The sequence below is a fragment of the Mustela nivalis genome, assembly GCF_964662115.1.
Source record: "Mustela nivalis genome assembly, chromosome: 2".
Lineage (NCBI taxonomy): Eukaryota > Metazoa > Chordata > Mammalia > Carnivora > Mustelidae > Mustela > Mustela nivalis.
This window is the reverse complement of record NC_139021.1, coordinates 146,737,141-146,758,386: the sequence shown is the minus strand read 5'-3', so window position 1 is coordinate 146,758,386 and position 21,246 is coordinate 146,737,141. Positions and strand designations below refer to the sequence as shown.

Sequence of the window (21,246 nt, the reverse complement as noted above, 5' to 3'; positions counted from 1 at the left end):
AAGAACAAGGCCATGTTGCAAGCAGGGTGCGGCACGTGTGGGTGCCTTGGGAGGGGCAGGTGCATGGGAATAGGAGTTGGGAGCTGGGGGCAGGGAGGGGCAGCAGGCACAGCACGGGGCTGGGACCAGGTCTGGAATTGGCTTGTGTAAGGTCAGGCTTGCAGCTTGTTAAGGAATAGTTCTCCCTGGGGACGTTTCTGGAGAAATACAGACCAAGTTTTTGTGCGTGTGTGTGTGTGTGTGTGTGTGTGTGTACCATTAAGTAATTGGGCCGTGGTAGAAGTGGTAAAAAGAAGAGCACACCTCAAAATTCATCCCCCTCTCATTAAACATTTTAGGAGCAGGGCAGGATACATGTCATAAACACAGCGAGTCAGAGTACGCAGATCACAGCCCTTGGTATCCAGACACCGCCTTGTTGCAACCATCCATATTCCAGATAGACCTCCAGGCAATATCGCTACGTGGATATGCTAGGTTGCACGAAAAAGACTGGGGTGGCTTTCTGAGATAGTTCATAAAATCAGCCTCAGCCAGCTCAAAAGCCTCTGGGGTCTGGCCCAAACACTGCTCGGCAGATAGGGGCTCCCCAGGGACCCTTCTTCAGAGGCATGTTGGCTGTTAAATTCCTGGCAGACCTCCATCAGGCCAGCCCTGAGTGAGCACGCAGAGGCTGCTAACACCCTGACAGCTGTGCTCAGTTCTCCTTTCTAAGGAGGGGGAGATGTCAAGATCAAGACCCTCCCAAGGAAAACCCTATTGTCCTTTACCAGTACATAGAACTAAGTTTGTTCAATTTTCATGCCCCGACCACGCTCAGTTTCTAAGAAGTTAGAGGCTAAAGAGGCAGGAGTTGGTATGTGGACACACACACATGGAGAAGGCAATTCAAAAAAACAGGCACCCAAACTAGCTGGAAGTGGCTCAGAACAGACAGGTGAATTCAAATAGTGTGCTTGCATTTAAGTGCAGCATGAAATTCAGACTGATGTCAGGAAGGTGGTCCAGATTCCCTCAAATCAGCGTGCATCCGCCATTAATACAATAAGTGATTTTAACTCACCATTGTTTGCTTAGGACCAGTTCACACTCATCCTAGCTAGTCATGGCCTATTGGGTCCAGGCTGTTTGGAGCCAGATGTGTTTCCCTGCTTTACCCCTGGGTCCAGAGGTCTCTTCCAGAGACACTTTCCTATTGCTTTGCCCCAGCAAGCTCCTCCTCTACTGAGTCCCATTTCCATATTCCCAGAGTAGAACTAGAAGAGATAGTTTACCCCTGCCTTTACCAGTTTTCCCAGAAGAAAAATAAGATAAATTCACTAAAACTCTTTGAATGTATTACATATACAATGGAGCAAGTCACAAGTCTGCGTGCTTAATGACATGGTGAAAGTTGTGATTTCTTTTTCAATATAGAAAATAAAAATGTAGAGCAGGTACCTTCTCTTCTGGGAATAAGAGAGGAAGAGCATCGGAGCCTCATGTCATTCCCTCAGGCCCACTACCATGTTCACATGGCCTAGGCCCACATCCTAGGCCTTCCCCACTACTCCCTCCTCTGCTCACAGAGTCCCTGGGAGCACCTGGTTAGAACCAGACCTGATTCCCCATCTCTCCAGCTATAGTCAGAACAGAGCCCCAAAATACTTGACCCTGATGCAGCCCCAGCTGGCTGGGTTGGTTCTCCTTTCTGAAATTCCACTGTAATCGGACTTGGGTCTTCAGAGACTGGTGTGTTCTGTCAGTCCTGTTCTGGTCTTTCCCTAGTCCACAAGGATGAGGAATGCGGGGCAGCCCTGTTGCTTTATCCAAAGAGCTCTGGACTCTGCCTGTCTCACTTATCGTCCTGCCTCACCCACCCTCAGCCATCATCATCTCTCACCTGGACTTTGGCAGTAAGACTACCTCACTCCTACCCACCCTCATCCATTCTCCAATCCAAAGCCAGGGCTATGTTTTCATGTGTAAATCTAGGCATACATTCATCTCCAGCCTCTTCCCCAATGTAGAATCCTTCAGTGGCTTCCCCATTGCTCCTTGGGGTAAAGTCCAAACCCTTACCATGGCCCACAAGACCCCCCTTACAGTCTAGCCAGTGGCCACCTCTCCAGCCTCCTCTCAATCTCCAGGCTCCAGCCACATGGGCCTTCTTCCCGTTCTTCAGTTGTTCCCCCGGCCTCCTACCACAGGGCCTTAGCACACCATTTTCCCTGCCTGGAATGCCTCTCCCTTCTCTCTGTCTCTCTCGCTATCTCTATCTCTTTCTCTGTCTCTCCCTCTTTCTTTCCCTCTCCTTCCTACACACAGGCATTCCTTGACTCCAACTCACCTTCCAGTTCTCAGTTCAAGTGTTGCCATCCAGGGAAGTCCTCCCATATACCGCAATCTAAGCTAGGTTCTCTGCTGCAAGCTCTCCCTTCTTTACAGCATTTGCCTTGGATTAGAGTTGTACACTCCCAGATGGAATGATCTGATGGACATTTGTCACCCCACTGGACTGAGTTCCATGAGGGCAGGAACCATTTCTGGTTTTGAATATCATTATACTTCAATATCAGACACCAGAAGGAACTCAGTACATATATTTTGAATGGAGGGTGGATGGATGCATGGGCAGTAGGGAAAGCATTAGCCTGGGAGGTGGAAGCACTGTCTGCCCTAACTGATCCAGGTCCTTAGGAAAGTCAGCCCCCTCCCCCAACTGATTTATATAGTGCAAATATTTTCCCTATGTGTTGCGTGACTTTTACTTTTTTTATCAGGTTTTTTTTCCCACAGATGTACATCAGTTTTTAATTTTTATGTCACTATCCTATCAATATTTTCTGTCAGGGTTTCTGCCTTTGTTTAGAATATTTCAAAATAAAATTGATGTTGCTATGAAGAAGACCCCTTCTTTTCGCAGAAATCACAGAACTCATGGGCCATGTTTCAGCAGCTCTAGCCATCAGTGTCTTGGAAGCCTTGATGAATGGGCAGAGCCTGGTCAGTCCTTTGGTGATGGACAAAGAAAGCTCTAGGAGACAAAGTACTTTGAGTGGACTCATTGTTCTTGATTTTCCCCATAGGAAAGTAACCCATCATTTACCATGTGTCCTCCATGCTCGAGGGATCTCTACTGTATTTCATGAATTCTCATAACCACAGTATGAAGGGGCATCAGTGCTCCCATGTTAGCAGATATGGAAAGAGCATCGTAGGGGCCCTGCCCACAAGTGGCGGCATGTGTACTCATGTCTTTCCGATGCCAAGGCTTCTGACCTCTCTCCCTGACCCAGGGCAGGGATCCACACCAGCCAAAGACCATGGTCGGTAGCCCTGCAAGTCCCAGGTGGGATGGGAGTGGGGGGAGAGTATAGATCTTTCCAGTCATAAGATGCAGTCATTTGTTTTTATTTTTATTTAATTTTTATTTTTTTTTAAAGATTTTATTTGTTTATTTGACAGACAGAGATTACAAGTAGACAGAGAGGCAGGCAGAGAGAGAGGGAAGCAGGCTGAGCAGAGAGCCCGATGCAGGACTCAATCCCAGGACCCTGGGATCATGACCTGAGCCGAAGGCAGTGGCTTAACCCACTGAGCCACCCAGGCGCCCCTAATTTTTAATTTTTAAAGTGTGTTAAACTAACATATAGTATTATACTAGTTTTAGGTGTATAATATAGAGATTCAACAATTCTATACATTACGCAGTGCTCATCGCTCTAAGTGTCCTCTTAATCCCCTTCACCTATTTCAGTCGTCTTCCTTCCCACCTCCCCTCTGGCAACCACCAGTTTGCTCTCTCTACTTAAGAGTCTGGTTTTTTGTCTCTTTTTTCTTTGTTCATTTGTTTTGTTTCCTAAGTTCCACATATGAATGAAATCATGGTATTTATTCTTCTCTGACTGACTTATTTCACTTAGCATTATACCTTCTAGATGCCTCCATGTTGTTGCAAATGATAACATTTCATTCTTTTTTATGGCTGAATAATATTCCTGTGTGTGTGTGTGTGTGTGTATCTGTATGTGAGTATTTGTGTGTATATATATGTATACACATCTTCTTTATCCATTCATCTATTCATGGACACTTGGGTTGCTTGCATATCTTGGCAATTGTGAATAATGTTGCAATAAGCATGGGGGGCACATATCTTTGAAAATTAGTATTTTTACTTTTTTGGGGAAATATCCAATAGTAAAATTACTGGATCATATGGTAACTCTATTTTTAATTTTTTGAGGAAACTCCAGACTGTTTTCCACTGTGGCTACACCAGGTTGCATTCCTAACAACAGTACATGAGGGTTCCTTTTTCTCCACATCCTTACCAACACTTGTTTCTTGTGGTTTTGATTTTATCCCTTCTGACAGGTGTGAGGGGATAGCCCATTGAGATTTTGATTTTCATTTCCCTGGTGATCAGTGATGTTGAGCATCTTTTCATATGTCTGTTGGCCATCTGGATGTCTTTGAAAAAATATTCATGCCTTCTGCCATTTTTAATTAGGTTATTTGCTTTTTTGGTGTTGTGGTGATATTTTTAAGAAGATGCTCACTGCATATGAACACATGGAGATTAAATTTAGACAACTATTGGAATATTTAAGGTTGAATTATTAATATGTAGTAGGAAACTCTGCAAATGAAAAGAAGCAAGATAATTATGAACTCCAGGGAAAGCCAGTGATGCATAAAAGGAAAAATTACTACAATATCTACATAGCTCAACTGGGAATAGCAGTTACATAGTGAAAATTAATAATGCAAATTTGGCATGTTGAACAAACCAAAATTACAATATAACTATGGTGGGAGGATGGAGTGGGTACTTGTGTATGATGGGGCCAGGGGAGTCAAAGAAATAAAGTCCTCACTTTCCATCATGATAGGTTAACAAATAATACTTAAAAAAGAAAAATCAAGAAGTGAGTTGGCATAAAAACAAATATTTAAGTCAATGCAACAGGATAGAGAGCCCAGAAATACACCCAAGCATGTATGGCCTATTAATTTATGACAAAGAAGCCAAGAATAAAGGATGGGGAAGGGAGAGTCTCTTCAGTAAATGGGGAAAACTGGACAGTCACGTGCAAAAGAACAAAACTAGACCATTTTCTTATACCGTATAGAAAAATCATCTTGAAATGGATCAAAGACTAAGACCTGGAGCCATAAAACTCCTAGATGAAAACGTAGGTGGTGAGCTCCTTGATGTTGGTTTTGGTGATGATTTTTTTTTTTTAATTTGACACCAAAAGCAGAGGTAACAAAAAACAAAAACAAAAATAAATGCGGGACCACATCAAACTTAAAAGCTTCTGCACAGCAAAAGAAACCATCAACAAAATGAAAATGGGAGACACTATTTGCAAATCATGTATGTAATAAGGGCTCAGTATCCAGTATATATAAGGAGCTCACACAATTTAATAGCAAAAAGATAAAATCCAAGCAATTCTATTTAAAAATGGGCAGAGGAACTAAATACAGACATATTTAAGACATACAATTGCCGATTGTATGTCTGATCGCCAGTCAGCAGAATTTATGTCAGGGAAACGCAGATCGAAACCACAAGAGATACTGCCGCAGACCTGTTAGAATGGCTATGGTAGGGCACCTGGGTGGCTCAGTGGGTTAAGCCACTGCCTTCGGCTCAGGTCTTGATCTCAGGGTCCTGGGATCGAGTCCCGCATCGGGCTCTCTGCTCAGCAGGGGGCCCGCTTCCCCCTCTCTCTCTCTCTCTCTCTGCCTGCCTCTCCATCTACTTGTGATCTCTCTCTGTCAAATAAATAAATAAAATCTTTTAAAAAAAAAAAAAAAGAATGACTATGGTAAAATAAACAAACAGAACCCAAGAGATCGCGAGGATATGTTGTTTTCAGGGAAGGTATGGGGAAAAGGGAACCGTGGCACACTGTTGTTAGGAATGTAAGTTAGTACAGCCAGTAAAAAACAGCATGGAGGATCCTCCAAAAATTAAACAGAGAACTACCATAGGATCCAGCAACCCCACTTCTGAGCCTATATGCAAAGGAATTGAAAATGGGATATCAGAGGCATCTCTGCCCTCCTGTGTTCACTGCAGCGTTAGTCACAACAGCCAAGATATAGAAGCAACCTAAGTGTCCATCAAAGGATTAATGGACAAAGAAGATGTGGTGTGCAGAAAGATACAGTGGATTATTACTCAGCCATGAGAAAGAAATCCTGCCATTTGTGACAACATGGACTGACCTTGAGAACATTGTGCTGAGGTCAGAGAAAGACAGATACGACATGGTGTCACTTATATGTGGAAACTAAAAAGGGAAAACTTATAGAAACAGAGAGTAGATAAGTGGTTGCCAGGGATGGGGGGAGGGGACATGGTGGAGGGGTGAGTAGGGAGAGTTTAGTAAAAGGGTGCAAACTTTCTGCTATAAGACAAAGAAGGTCTAAGGATCTGATTAAAACACAGTGTCATAGTTGGTGACACTATATGGTGTAACTGAAATTGGCTAGCAGAGTAGAACTGGCGTGTACTCCCCCACACAAAAGAAAGAAATATATGATGTGATGAGTGGGTTCATCAACTAGGTGGGTGAGTCAAGGGGAAAAAATGGGAATGAATGAATACTATTAGAAATGTAGATGTAAATAAAAGGGCCAAACTAAAAAGGATGAAAGTGACTGCCTCCTGGGGTTGGGGAATGGGAGGTAGTAGAAGAACAGGAGATTGCCAGTTTTCACACCAAGGCTTGTAGGACCACTTGAAATGGTTGGTTGAAGAGTGATAGCCCAGAGATCACATAACCTCATATCAGTTCAGGCTAGAAGATTGCTCTGAAGGGATGACTGTGAGGTTCCCAGGCCTCCTCTGATTGCTTGGTTCTGAATAGTGTGGCCTTCCAGGATATGCCCATGGTGACTCCATCCTGCTCCCCTGCCCAAGCTTGTCCACTGATGGCTCCCTAAGACAGAGCACTTCCATGGCCCTAAGAGTTGAATGGCAAAGGGACAGTAGCCTACTTAAGTGACGTAGTATCTGGCTTTTCCTGAGACTCAGAGAGAGGATCTGGGGCTGGAAGGCGGGTCAGGGATGTGGTCTAGGAGAACAGTTTCTGGAGAGTAGAACTGGGGTCTGGGCCAGAAGCCAGGTAGGGACTAGGGATTAGAACAGCAGCTTTTCCTGCAGAAGGAAGGCCACGACAGACTCACACAGTGGTCTCCTTATCCTAACCCAGGCTCCAGTACCCCTCTACTCAAGGCTGTCACCTTCCCCAGTGGTTCAAGTGCCCAAGCCTACATTTTCTCTACCGCTGACTGGGCCTTCTACCCCCACCCGGAAGACTGAGCTCTCTCCTATCTCTCCTCCCAGAAGTTTGCTCAGAAATAAAATGAAGGGGGCACCTGGGTGGCTCCATCAGTTAAGCATCTGCCTTCAGTTCAGGTCATGATCCCAAGCTTGGGAGCCCCTTTTCAGGCTCCCTGCTCAGCGGGGACCCTGCTTTTCCCGTTGCCTGCCCCTCCCCCTACTTGTGTTTTCTCTCTCTCTCTCTCTCTCTCTCTCTCAAATAAATAAATAAAATCTTTTTAAAGAATGAAATAAAATGAAGCTGCAAAGTCCCCCAGATGAATCAAAAGTCTAGGACCAGCTTCAAGGACCTGGTCAGAGGAAATAAAATTCCCAATTTGAGAATCTTTGGACAATAGTGGCCTCAAAGTACATTGCAGCCTGATTTTGTGACTACTGCTTATTGTAGGATTTTCATGATTCATTTCTAATATTTTCCTAATTTTTTAAAATCGAAGCATAATTCACATATAGTAAAATGTCCAGATCTGTAGTGTATAGCTCTGACCACCACCCAGGTCAAGACACAGAGCCTTTCCTTTAACCCCAGAAAGTTCCCTCCTCTTTCCCTATCCCTCTTCACTCTCCTCACAGCCAGACAACCAGACACTCTTCTGATTTCTATCACCATGGAAAGAAATCATGGTATAGTGGTTTTGCCTATCCTTAAATTTCATATAAATGGAATCATAGGATATGACTCTCTCATTACTAACACATCAAAGGCCCCAGAGAGCCTTTGCACTTTCTTCTCCAGGGAAGGAAGGCAGGAAAGTCAGAAAATGTCTGCCAAGCAATCAGCATGTGCCTTATACCAGCCCTGTGAGTCACGGGAGAAAATGGAAGCAAGATAGTTTAAGTAAAATGCTCAAAATCACCCCACTAATAAAATAAAAAACAGCTTAACCACAGAACTCTGAGGCTCAAGAAGCTCCCTTCCCACCATACTGGCCTGTCCAAAAGTGGGGACTGGGTGGTGTCACCGAGTTGCGTGGACCCCAGAGATGATAGGCTATGTGATCCCTGGGAAGCACCTGTTTCCATGGTATTCACAGTGCCATCGCCAGGTGTGGGGACAAAAAAAGAAGATGAGGTCATGCCATCCACTTTGTCCTGGTGTGTCTCAGATTTGTTCAGCTGGAAATCGCCCTGGCTGAGCAGCAGGCTGGTAGAAAAGGGGAAGGACTCTGGATTTGGGAAGAAGAGAGTGGGTATCCTGTGGAAGGGCCTTCACGAGTGGAAGCAGCATGGTGGGCCGCGGGTGCAAAGGTGTGTCTTGGGTCCCGGCGGGCCTGGCCCCCTGCATGCCTGCTGGTGCTGAGGAATTCTAGCCTTGGCTGCTATTTTATTTCAGATCTCCACATTTCTGACCAATTAGCCAGCTGGAATACTGCAGACTCAGATGCCTTCACCTCCCTGATCACACAAGGAGTCACACATAGATTCAACTTTGTGCGCTGGCCAGTATTTAATAATAGCAATAACCATCACTTGTGTCTATTGACCTCATGTAACTATGCTTTAGAACAAGCGCAACTCATGAAGCAACCTTCTTTGCAACCATCCTAGAGTGGGGGGTGGGGGGCAGGCCTGCCCCTGTCCCTGCCTGGGTAAGGTCCCGTGACAACTCTGGCCACTCTTGGGTGATGACTTGCCCTAGAGTCACTTTCATTTGCAAAATGCAAGACCACTTCAATATTTCCACATCCTTCCCAGGGCTACAGAGCTGATTTTTGCCGACCTCTTTGAAAGTGTGCCTCTCGGTCTGGTCCTCGTGTAGGAGATCATATCTCTCAAGTCTCGTTTCCTGGCTGGAGTTTCCATCTCTATGTCCTGTGACAACTACCATCTATGAAATCTCCTTTCATCTTCAAAAGACCCTTAGTCTTTTGAAGAGAGATCACCATTGCCCCATTTGTCAGATGAGGAAACTGAGTTCCAGAGAGCTAAAAGAACTTGCAGCCAGGAGTGGCAGTGCTGGGATTCAAAACTCAAAGGCTCTTGAACGCCATTGTACACTTCCTTATTTATGTTGTAGGGCCCTCTCCAGGCAGCAGGAAAGGAAAGCCTTCTGAGGCAGAGAAAGCCTCATGTGTCAAGACCAAGGGCGCATGTGCTGGGCAAGCTATGAGCCCCCGGCTATGACGGCAATGCAAGAGGGCAGGGTGAAAATGGTAATACATCCCAAGGAAGAGACCCATCCCATATCCAGGTAGGGCTCAAATAAGGGAGTGACGTGGCTGGAGGGAGCATTAGGCTCTGATACTCACTGCAGTGTGGGCAATGTGTCTATAGGGAGTGGCTGAGGGCAGGGAGAGAGCCAGTATCCAATACAGGCTCAGGGAGCAATGGCATCTCCCACCTGCCAGTTGCAGAGGGGGTGAGGGTACAGAGCATGTCTACTCAGAGTACCCAGCCATTCCCAGCTCGGTTCCCCTGCTTCTGGATGCTGTTCCAGCCCCCAGAGTGTGTCCTGGAAAGATGCATTGCAAATCCAGGCCTCCTTTCTCCTGCCTCTCCTCCCAGGTCCCGGCTGATAGGAAAACTCGGGTCTTTACCTTTAGACAATGCCCAAAGTTCATAACACCAGCACTCTTAGAACACAGGACTCTACCAGATGTCCGGGGCTAGAGTTGCTCCAAGTTGGACTTCTGACCCCAGAGAACTAGAGAGCTGGCCAAGTCCTTACAGTTTGAAGGTGGGAATGAAGGATTTATTTGCAAGTCAGGCCTGCATTGGGTTAGGTAGGCCTGGGCCAGAAGACCACCTTCAGCCCCACCCCCCACTTCAACAGGCAGGGACATGCCCTGACTCTGCTGAAATCATCAACAGCCTCAATGATTACTTAGCCAAGGGTATAGAATATATTGATCCAAGCTAATGGCTTGTAGGCAGACAGAAATGAAATTTATAATCGATACTGAATGACGTTGACTCCACCAATCTTGGGCTCCTGGTGAGTGGCCTGCTGATCTTAACTGGAGGTGGCGAGGCTGTGGCAAGCTGCTCTGGGACAAGGTGTGGAGAGAGGAAGGAAGCTTCAAGGCTCTCAGCCAGTGGGAATAAAAAACAGTACTAACCACCAATCACTCCGCGTCCTCCCTTTTCTAAAGCACTTTCAAAATACCCTTCATTTCATCCTCACCAAAGTCTAAGAGGTGGATAGGATTTGTTGTTTGCTCCCATTTTATATGGAAATCTGTGACTCCAGGAGGCCAGGGGGCCTCAGGTCTCCAAATTCTATGCCCCTTCTGTGATCTCATGCAACCACTCTGGACCAAACGCCAAACTAGGAAAAGTAGGAAAATGCCGGTTTGGCTCTGAGCTTTATCTCCTTGCTTGCCACTTCTCTGTTTACAGGAATGGAATCAATGATCTCGTGCCCTTTACCTTTTTAATTGGTTGAAAACAGGCTGAGGGCAAGAGAAATCCTGTTGGTAGATCTCTTCCAAACCAAGAAGATCGTCTAGAGAGGTACCTGTTCTCTTGGACTTGATTTTCCCCATGTTCTTTGAACTTGAGGATTCCTGTCTCAAGATCATTCATTCACTCAGCAAGCATTTTATTGAGAGGTTCTGTGCTATGGTGTGGGGATCCAGGCGTGGGGAGGACACCTTCCCTGGCCATAAGAAGCTCACAAATCAATATGGCGCAGAGATGTGTGGCCAGATGTATATGCCAGTCATGGCAGTAGCATAATGGATGGAAGTTGACCCCTCTGCTTTGAGAAGCTCCTGGGCAAGTCTTCACATGGTAGGAAACAGTTACACTGATGCCTCAAGAGTGAGTCAGGACTCATCAGGCTGGCAAGCACAGAAATACAGAGATGTGGCATCAAATGGCCCATGCGGGGGCCAGTCACTGGTGCGGAAAGAGTGACGTATGTGGTGTGAGTGGGAGGTAAAGCTGCAGATCTCACAGAGCACTGGCTCAGCTCACAGAGGCCTTCTCCTCGTCTCTTCTTCATACCCGTGTCAGTGATGGCTCAGGCACAGGAGGCCCAGCAAGAGGGACGTCACTGTGTGATGATGTTGGAGGTCCAGCTTGTAGATAGAAATGGATGGAGGTCCATCAAACTCGTCTTTCTCAAAGGAAGAGTTTTTTTCATTAGTCTTGAGCAGGAGAGGTTAGGGTATAATCTGTTTGAAGGGAGAGATGTGGGTCCTGAGAGAGTTGGTGTTAAGAGCTGGGGAGCCAGAATTCCCAGGTCTGACTTCACGTTCTCTCATCCTGCCTCCTGTGCCCCCTGCTGGCCACACCCATGCTTCCCCAGGCTTCTATAGTGTAGGGCATGCAAAAGTTTTCCTCTATCCTCTTAGGTTCTGAACCTGGGTCCTGTTAATTAAACTGGCAGAAAACAGAAAAACAGGAGGAAAGGCAGTTAAACCCTGGGGGCAGTACTATGGGATGGTGATTAGGAAGCTTATGGTAGATAAGGCTGTTTAGTAAGGTTTGTTATTCAGACTATAATCAGAGTCTCACTCTCCTCTTCCTTGCACGGGAATAGGAAAGGCATCTATATAGGAAAGTCATACCCTTCTTTTAGGCAGAAAGAGGGGAGAGAGAGAGAGAGAGCTCCTTCAGCACTTGCTATTTCTCAATTGCCTACAACTCAAAATAATCAATGTGCCACATAGCTGTGTTGCCATCCACAGTGGTATTTTGCAGGGGGCATAGCCCGCTCCCCTCCAGTGTTCGTGCCATTCTTTCATCCAGCTTCAACCTCCCCACTGGCCTTCCAGCCTCCCAGCCTTCCTCCTGCTGTCTTCATGTTCCCTTTTCCCCTTACATGTGCCATGATGACCATGAGACCTTGCATTTGGGTGTCTCTGCTCCCCCTTTACCTCTGTGAAGGCAGGCACATGCCTTCCATCTCCGTGCCCCCAAAGGCTAGCACAGAGTGGATGCCCAGGAGGCCCGCATGAATGGACCAGTGAATGTCAGATCCAGCTGAATCTTTGGGGGTGTGCTGTAGGGAAGCACAGACCAAGCTGTTCCGGTGTCTCTCTGCCTTCAGCTCCCCCTTGCCAGAGACCAGCACCAGCGGAGCTGGGAGGCAGACCCAGGAAGAGCCAACAAGTATAACTTTTAAGAATGTGATCTTTTAGGGACTCCTGGGAGGCTCAGTTAAGTGGCTGCCTTTGGCTCAGGTCATGATCCCAGGGTCCTGGGATCGAGTCCCACATCAGACTCCTTGCTTGGCAGGGAGCCTGCTTTTCTCTCTGCCTGCCACTTCCCCTGCTTGTGCGCAAGTGCTCTCTCTCTCTCTCTCTGACAATTTTTTTTTTAAATGTGACCTTTTATATCGATTTTTTTAAATCATTAGAGTAACCATTATGAAAAAATCCCAACTTTCTAGACAACTTCAGCACTATCTTAGTATTTGTACTTCTCATGTGTGGGGGAGTAGGTTGTGCCCCTTGCTGTCAGGCCCTGAAGTGAGATCCCTTAGGAGGGCATGGCTGCTTCTCTAGGCCCCCTAGTTGGGGGACCTAGCAGAGAACAGATGACCAAAGGGAGTCCAGAAAGAATGCTAGGTAACAAGTGGGGAAAAAAAAAAAAAAAGAAAAGTCAGGGACACTCAGGAACCCTGGTGTAGTAAATCACCTGGGGCTCGAGCCGTCTGTATTCCCAGGACAGCCTGGGCACCTGACGAGGCCCCCTCACCGTCGGCTGCAGATTGCATTAACGTTATGAAACCGACTTCTCCGGCCCTCCAGATTACCCCTTCCATTACCTCACCTCTCTGCTCAATCAATCTTTCAGCCTCAATACTTACCCTTTAAATCAATTCCACTCGGAAAGCCATCTTGCTGGTTTTCCAGCCTGGCTTTAAAATCCCATCGACTTGCATAAATCAATTATGTTTTAGCTCCTGGGCAGCCACGCCTCCATGCTCCTGGGGTTGCACTTATAGAGCTGCAGATGGAAAGTCATCCCTAGCCAGGCTGCAGGGTGCCCAACCCTACAAGGGTGAGCACTGTTCTGGCCAGATACTCGAGCACCCGCCCGAGGCTGATGCTACTGCCACAGGCCTATTTGGAAGGCCTGGAAAGCCACTGGCTGTGTTAGGTGGGATTCTCCTAAGCAGACCCTGAGATGAGGATTGTCATGAAATCATTTATCAAAGAGGTGCCGCCAGGAAACCCCAGTGAGAGGGTGGGGCAGCAGGACAGGGAAGAGAGCCAAGCTTGGCAGATGCTCAATCCAGGGAGGTGTCAGCCTGAACCTTCTGGAACTTTGAATGACACCTGAACTGTGAATGACACCTCTTTACCCATCTGAGTGGCTTCCAGCCAGAAAACAGGCTGCAGGAGTTTTCAGGCTCCTACACCCACGAGGCTCAGGCCAAGGGCAGGGGGCTGGGGCATGTAAATTCCCAGGCACTTCCGGTTCTCCTAGCACCTGGGCAAAAGCGTCTCCATGAGCCCCTGGTCAGCCTTCCAACACAGGCCTGCAGTCCTGAAACCCACCCCAGGGTAAGCTGCTGGAAGTAAAGCAGTAGCTTTAAAGCAGTTGGCGGAGGCTGGTGGGGGGCGCACTGCTGGGCACATAAAACAGAGAAAGGGATCCAAGGGAATTTGGGCAGAGCATCAATATGACCCACAAGCTAAGGTATCTTTGATGTGTTCTCAGCAAGTCGTAAGCTTCAGCACCCTGGGAAGCCTGGATAGCTGCACCACTAGGTGGGTGAGTAACCCGCACACCCTCACTGAGCCCCTCCTGCCATGGAGCGGGAGCAGATAGGCTGGTTTGGAGCCAGGCCCACCAGAGTGGTTCACAGAGAGGGAGCCCTGACATGGTCCCCTGGAAGGGCCACAGATGGGCCTGCATCCGCCTTCCAGGAAGCATCATCTGTTTGGCCTGGGAGCTCCTCTCTCATCTGTGTTGAGGTCCACAGCCTCGTGTGATGCTGCTTGTCACAGATAAATATTTGTAGACATTTGTCACACTAGTGATATTTTACTTGTTATCTTAGATCCCCTAAGGAGATCCCCTTCCATTCCAAAAGAGCTCTTTCATTTTGCAGTTCTTATTTTCATTTACTTTCAGTAATGCAAAGCATGCCTTCCTTCCCTGTGCAAAATGCACACTCCCACAGCTCTGTCTTCTCTCCACAGTCACTGTTAGATCCGTGGCGTGTTTTCTATGCAAATGTGTGTAGCCACCACAAATATAATGTGATGTCTTTTGTTTGGGGGTTGTTGTTTTTCTTCCCTTTTTATAGAGGTTTACATTTTTTATGTTGTGCTGTAACTTGCTTTCCTCCTTCACTATAAGAGAATTTAAGTAAATGTTAAAATAAAGCAGGAAAGGGGAGTTGGGAGGCTGGGAAGCTGTGACAGATGGGCGGGTCTCTGCACAGGTGCCTTGTGCCCACGCATGAAATAGAAGCAGATCCCTGAGACAGTGATTGTGCATAGAAATGGAGTCCAGGGACTCCGGGGTGGCTCAGTCGTTAAGCATCTGCCTTCGGCTCAGGTCATGGTCCCAGGTTCCTGGGATTGAGCCCCGCATCAGGCTCCCTGCTCTGCGGGAAGCCTGCTGCTCTCTCTCCTACTCCCCCTGCTTCTATTCCCTCTCTTGCTATGTCTCTCTTTGTCAAATAAATAAATAAAATTTTAAAAAAGAAATGGAGTCCAAGGGCAAGCCCTGGGCTCTAGACTCAGAGGAGGGAAGATGAAACAGTGTGGTAGCCAGTGAAGGAGGGGAGGGACCAGGAGAATGGTCTTGGAGCCCCAGGATAGAAGTGGTCCTGCAGGAAGGAGGTCACCAACTGGATCCGGTACCACCAGGGGTCAAGGAAAGGGAGGACTGACTTGACCCTCTGACTGAGCCACGTGAAGGTCACTGCAGTCTTGAAAAGAGCCATCTGAGTGGGGCAGAGCAGGGGAAAGCTTACTGAATAGGGTCCAAGAACAAGGAGCAGTTAGGATGATGAGGAAGTTCTAGAGCTGGACGGGGGTGACGGTGACAGAGCAATGTGACCAGAATGAATGCCCTTGAACTGTATGCTTCAAAATGGCTAACACAGTAAATTCCATGTTGTATGTATTTTCCTAAAAAAGAAAAGGGACTAAAGACATCTCTTCTGATAAAAAGGGGGAGCTAAACACGTTAGCTCACATACATTCACCTCGTTCCGCTTAACTTGTGCAAAGCGTCTTACAACATGAATACAGCAGTCTGAGTTTGGCCATCTTCCAGTTGTTGGCCTTTTGGGTTTTCCCCATTTTTAGGGATCACACAGAGAGCTGCAAGGACATCCCTGTGGGTGACTGCCTGGGCACTCACGGTTCCTTTTTGGAGGACGTGGATGACAGAGAGGATTGCTGGGTTGTAGACTGTGCATGTTTTTAACTTTAACAAATACAGCCCAGTCGCCCTCTGTGTAGTGGCTTACAATTATTGACAACCCAGCCAACACATGACATTACCATTCTTTGTAAATCTACCTGCCTAAAGGTACACTGAAGATAACAAATGTTATCTTTTGGCCGTAGTTTGCACTTCGCTGATTACTCCTGAAACTCAGCATCTCTGCACATCTTGTTTGGCCATTGGTATTTCCTCTTCTGTACACCACCTGTTCATGTCTTTGATTTCTCCAGCTCTGAGAAATGAAAGCCCCTCACTTCCTTGGTAGGCAAGGCATAAATCAGGGTCTGGTGGGCTGGCCCTGTCTCTCATTTTGTCCTAGCAATGCCTTGTTGCTAAGCTCGCTTTGCCCTTCTCTAATAACGAATGAACCTAGGGGCACTTGATTTCCATTTCCTCCACCCAGAGTTCTGACATCTCCCTGGGAACAAGGACTGTGAAGACGTAGGGGACCCTGCTTCCTCCTGGGGAGCTCTGCATGCATGAGTCTGTGGGTGTTTGCCAGTGTGTGTGTATGTGTAAGAGTGTGTGCGTGCGGGACGCCTGGGTGGCTCAGTTGGTTAAGCAGCTGCCTTCGGCTCGGGTCATGATCCCAGCGTCCTGGAATCGAGTCCCACATCGTGCTCCTTGCTCGGCAGGGAGCCTGCTTCTCCCTCTGCCTCTGCCTGCCATTCTGTCTGCCTGTGCTCGCTCTCTCCCCTCTCTCTCTGATAAATAAATAAAAAAATAAAATCTTAAAAAAAAAAAAAAGAGTGTGTGCATGCATGAGTGTGTGAGAGTGTTAGTGTGCGCGTGCATGAGTGTGTTTGCAAGTGCATATGGGGGCTCCTGGGAAACGCCAAAAACTCACGGTACTGTTTTGTACCTGGAGGAGTTCCGTAGATTTGGAAGGTATGAATGAATGAATGAATGAATGAATGAATCAGTGAATGGTTGTGATGTGAACAGAAGAGCCCTGCCTGGAGGAGAGTGGAGGGCTCCCTCCTCCCCACCCTAGTCACGAGCTTGCTCTGAGCCCACTCCTGGACCCTCCCAGGAAACTCGCCTCTGCTCTTGAGCCTCAGAATGTCCAGGCTGCTTGACTTGAAAGCTTTGCCTAAGTATTTAAAGTGCTGAATGAGTCGACTCAAGGAAATGCTGAGGACAGGAACAGTGGTTATTAATAAATCATAACAATGATTATTTTCCTTTCAAGACACTCAGTCGGCCTTCTAAGAGTAGTATTCCTTTGATTGATCAGCTGGGGAAACGCCTGGGCGGGTCACGCATCTAAGTACCATCTGCCAACAGTGGCTCCCTGGTGAACGAAGCTGCGGGAGCTGGTTCTTCTGAGCAAGCCTGGGAGTGGGTGGGCAGGGATGCCAGCAACCGCTCAGACAGAGACCAGTGCAGGGCATACCCAGCCCCGTTACCCCAGGAAACAAGCCCCCCGGCCCCCTGCCCACCTCCTCTATGCCTGCAGCCCTCGGGAGGATAGTGCCCAGGGCCTGGAGATCAGGGCTGAAAACACAAAGGAAACAGCAGATCACTCACATGGCAGTCATTTATTTCTTGCTGGGCACTGCTGTCCACCAGGCTCAGTGTCCAGCCTTCTGTGCTCTGAGAGCTCAGCCTTCCTGGGCAGACATGCCTGCATAGAGAGTGTCTCTGGAGACATGGCCCAGTGCCCAGCCAGGGGCTCCCCCGCATTCCTCACTGTTGGGGTGCGCTGATGAGTCACTGAATTTTTATTGAGCTCCTACAGTGTAAAGGCTCTACTCAAGATGTTATAGGGGATATGGAAGGAAGGCAGGTGTATTCTGGGTCCTACTAGGGCTATGCTCTTGTCAAATGAGACTGTTTCAGGCACTGTTGTGATAGAAGGCAATAGACAGAACCAGAGATGTGGCACTAGAATATTCTATAAAGCCAGAGCCCTCTTTAAAGGCACCAGAGGATCTTCAGAAGGGTGGAAGGTCCTACACAACCCTTACAGATTCCCTAAGAAGAAGAGGAGGAGAATATACAAACAGACAAAGGAGGCCTGAGCCAAGCCACCCCCTCTAGAAATTCTTCACCCACAGGGGCCCAGCTTCCATCAAGGCTCATGTTAGAAAGCTCAAGTCATTCCAGCACAAAAGCCTAGGTACGGCTGACTTCATTTTACCACTGACTCTCCACCCATGAAAGACATTTTAGAGATGAAAAAACTGAGACCCGGATAAGAGAACTCAGTAGCCAGGGGACACACCTGTCCCCTTTCCCACATCAGTCCTCTGTCAGACTCCACCAGAATACTGGGGTTGTAGTAACTCTGGTGCCCAAGCCCCAGGACCCCATTCAGCCCTGTGCCCCGGAAGAGAATTGGTCACCATCCGATGAACCCAGCCCTGCTTCAGGCCCTGCACAGCTTGAAACCAGAGAGGAGGTGGGGCAGGTAACCATCCTGGGAGCAGAGAGGTCCTTCCTGATGCTGTTGGGTGCTGTTGGGCACAGCACCCCCCTCCGCCACCACCTGCCAGCAGCTCAGCCCAAGTGCTTCTTCCTGCAAAACAGCTAAGGTGCAGAACAGAGCTGGGATGCGGCACAGACCCCGGGCATGGTGTTGTCGGCACCTGGAAATGGAAGGGCAGCTTTTCTAGGGCTACAGGGACGCTTCTAGAGCATTACTAAGGCTCATTCAAGAGGAGAAATGGGTCCAAGTGACTAGGAGAACAAAAGGACCCCAGCTGCTCCCCCACCCCTAGCCAGCTCTTCCCTCCAGGGGCAGTCAGTTGAGTAGGCAAAGGGAGTGGGCAGAAGCTTTATTCCGGGAGTAGGAGTCCATGCAAAGATGTCCCCCAAGGAGGTATGTGCTATGATGAGTGCTGTGAAGTGTGTAAACCTGGCAATTCACAGACATGTACCCCTGGGGCTAATAATACATTATATATTTATACAAAAAATTTAAAAGTTATTAAAAAGAAAAGATGTCCCTCGATAAGTAATCTAACAACAGGGTGAGCTAAGACAATAACTAAGTGTCGTTTTATACTTACTAAATTATGAGGTAGGAATACTCAAATTATAATATTTCATATTGATGGCTGTGAAGCAAGTGGTAAGGAGTATAATTTTGTGTGTTGTAATACATCTGGATGCCATTCTTAGAAGGAAGGGTGTAATGGCACCTAACCAGCTAAAAGTTGTAGGAAATACCGTGCCTTCTGTCCCGTGATTCCGCCTAGGAACCCATCTCCAGAAAACAGTTCCGCATGGAGACATCCGCTCACCATTTCCATGAACAGGATCGTCACTGCCATGGTAACCGGTGACGGGGCACCATGTCCATGCCAAGTTCTCTGCCAGACATGGCCATCTCTCCTCCCCCAGCTCGCTCTGCAGGGTCAGGTCTCGCCATCCCCCATGCACCCTGCTTGCCCATCAGCAGACTGAGGTGCAGAAAATTCACAGAGCTGGCCACGACCCTGTGTTTCTTCAACTGGACCCCATTGTCTCTTTAATTAAATCACTACCATTGGAAGGACTCCAAATACCCAGGGATGAGGGAAGGTTTAGGTAACTCACAGGGATAGTAAACAGCCACAGAAATAAAGGAGGAAAGTCAACTTCAATCTAGTACACCTCTGTACGTATGGGCACCGGGGCCCACAGAAAGGTGGGGAGCAAAGGCAGGGAGCTACCCGTGAGAGCAAGTGGAGCTCAGCCCTTGCCACAGGGCTTCTGAGGTGGGCTGCTGTCCTGGAAGGAGGGGCTTCCTGACTCCTCCTCAGTCTCTGAGAAAGACCCTCTGTCCTCAGGGATCGACAGTCCCCCTTCTGTGCATTGGGCTGAGCCTGGAGACAGGCTGCTTGCTCTCTGGGCCAAAGCACAGCCAAGACAAGTCTGGAACGTTCAGCATTGGCCTGACCACAACCAAGGGCACAGCAACAGGGACGCAAGGTGGAGAAGGCAGGGACGGACGTAGTCTGAGTTATCACAGCTGCTCAGGGTGGCAGAGAATCCGGATCCCCCAGCTGTCGGGGAGCTGACCCCGTCTAGAGCACTGGCCGCAGGATGACCTCCTTATTTTTCGCTCCTATAAAAGGGGTCGATTCAGGATTGTGTCTTGGGCCATATGTCACTGGAGGCAAAGCTGGGGACCACCAAACTCTACGATCTCAGAGAGCAGCGGACTGTCACATCACATTTAATGGCACGATAAGACACAGACATACCTGCTGATCAGGGTGGGCCTACGTAGCCAGTCGTGTTTGACAAGCATGACTTACATCACTCCCTGAGCAGCACGTGGTGAGGGCCACACACATAGAACTGGGTAAGACATCCTGTCCTTCTCTCCTGCACCTCGGTCTGCTGGGGCAGAAAGGCAGCCTCAGATCATGACCAGCCATGGGTCATGTGTCCTGGTAGGGGAGGAGAGGGCTATCCGAGAAGATTCAGAAGGAAGGTTCTGCAGAAGAAGTGTCTGAGCTGGAGCTTGGATGATGTGTAGGAGCTCATTAAGCATCCAAAGCTAGGAGTTGAGCGAGAAAGCGATGGAAGAAAAGTTCAGGTTAGTGGAACAGCACGGGCAGAAGGTAGGCCAGCCTTAAGGAGCTGTGGCCACTAGTGTGATGGGAGGACTTTACGCACATGCACACACACACAGAATCACAGGTACAATGCCAGAACTGTGGGTCTCAGGGAACGTGCATTCCAGCCAGAAGTTAGGATCCGTGGTCTAAGAACAAGTGTAATTACATTTCGTAAGCGCAGGATGGCTTCTTTTGGAGACTGCTGCCACAATACGCTTAATACTGGGTGGAGAGGGGAGAGGAGCCATTCCTGAGACAGGAGAGAGGGGAAGGTGATGGTGTAGAGGAGGGTCGGTAGGGGCCTGATCATCACTGTGAAGGGCAGGACCAATCCCAGCAGAGTGCTGGTCAGTGGTGTCAAGCTGGGAGCAGAAGAAGCCTGCCAGGCCAGAGGGCTTGTGAGCACTCTGAGATGCATAGGTCAGAGACACACCCCTCTGCCCGGGCAGGAAGCCACTAACACGTTACAACCAACCACTGAATCAGAGGCTTCGCTGTCTAGGCCCACTCTGCCAAGATGATCCCAGCGAAACAACAGGGTAGCTTTGGGGGTTCTGGACAATGCTGTTCAAATCCGATGCCTCCAGAGAAGGGGTGCCATGCAGAAACCAGGGAGGGGGCCTGATGGGGCCAGCTCCCTCAGGGTCTGAGTGACAGAAGCTCTGGTGGAATGTGAGCTCCAGGAGGACCCAGATTTTTATCTGTTCCTTATTTTACTGCTTTATCCCTCGCACCTAGGACGGTGCTAACACATACATGGGTACTCAGTAAATTGCTGCTGAATGATTACACGGATGAACCATTTGAACGCATGGGAAAAGGATGGCTGGATGGATGGGTGGAGTCATGGATAGATGCGTGCATTAGAGAGTGGGGAGATGGAGGTGGGCGCACGTGCACGGTGCATGGATGGATGAACAAACCTGGGCAGTGAAGAACCTAGGAAGCTAGAGACATAGCAGAAGCCACCTAGGCAGGCAGGCTGTG

At 48.2% G+C, this 21,246-nt stretch overlaps 1 protein-coding gene across 15 annotated transcripts in view; it reads left to right on the top strand.

Moving 5' to 3' along the window:
* The window catches only part of ARHGAP22 (Rho GTPase activating protein 22), a 166,033-nt gene that overhangs the window by 34,417 nt on the left and 110,370 nt on the right, over positions 1-21,246 (top strand). The window lies entirely within an intron of this gene.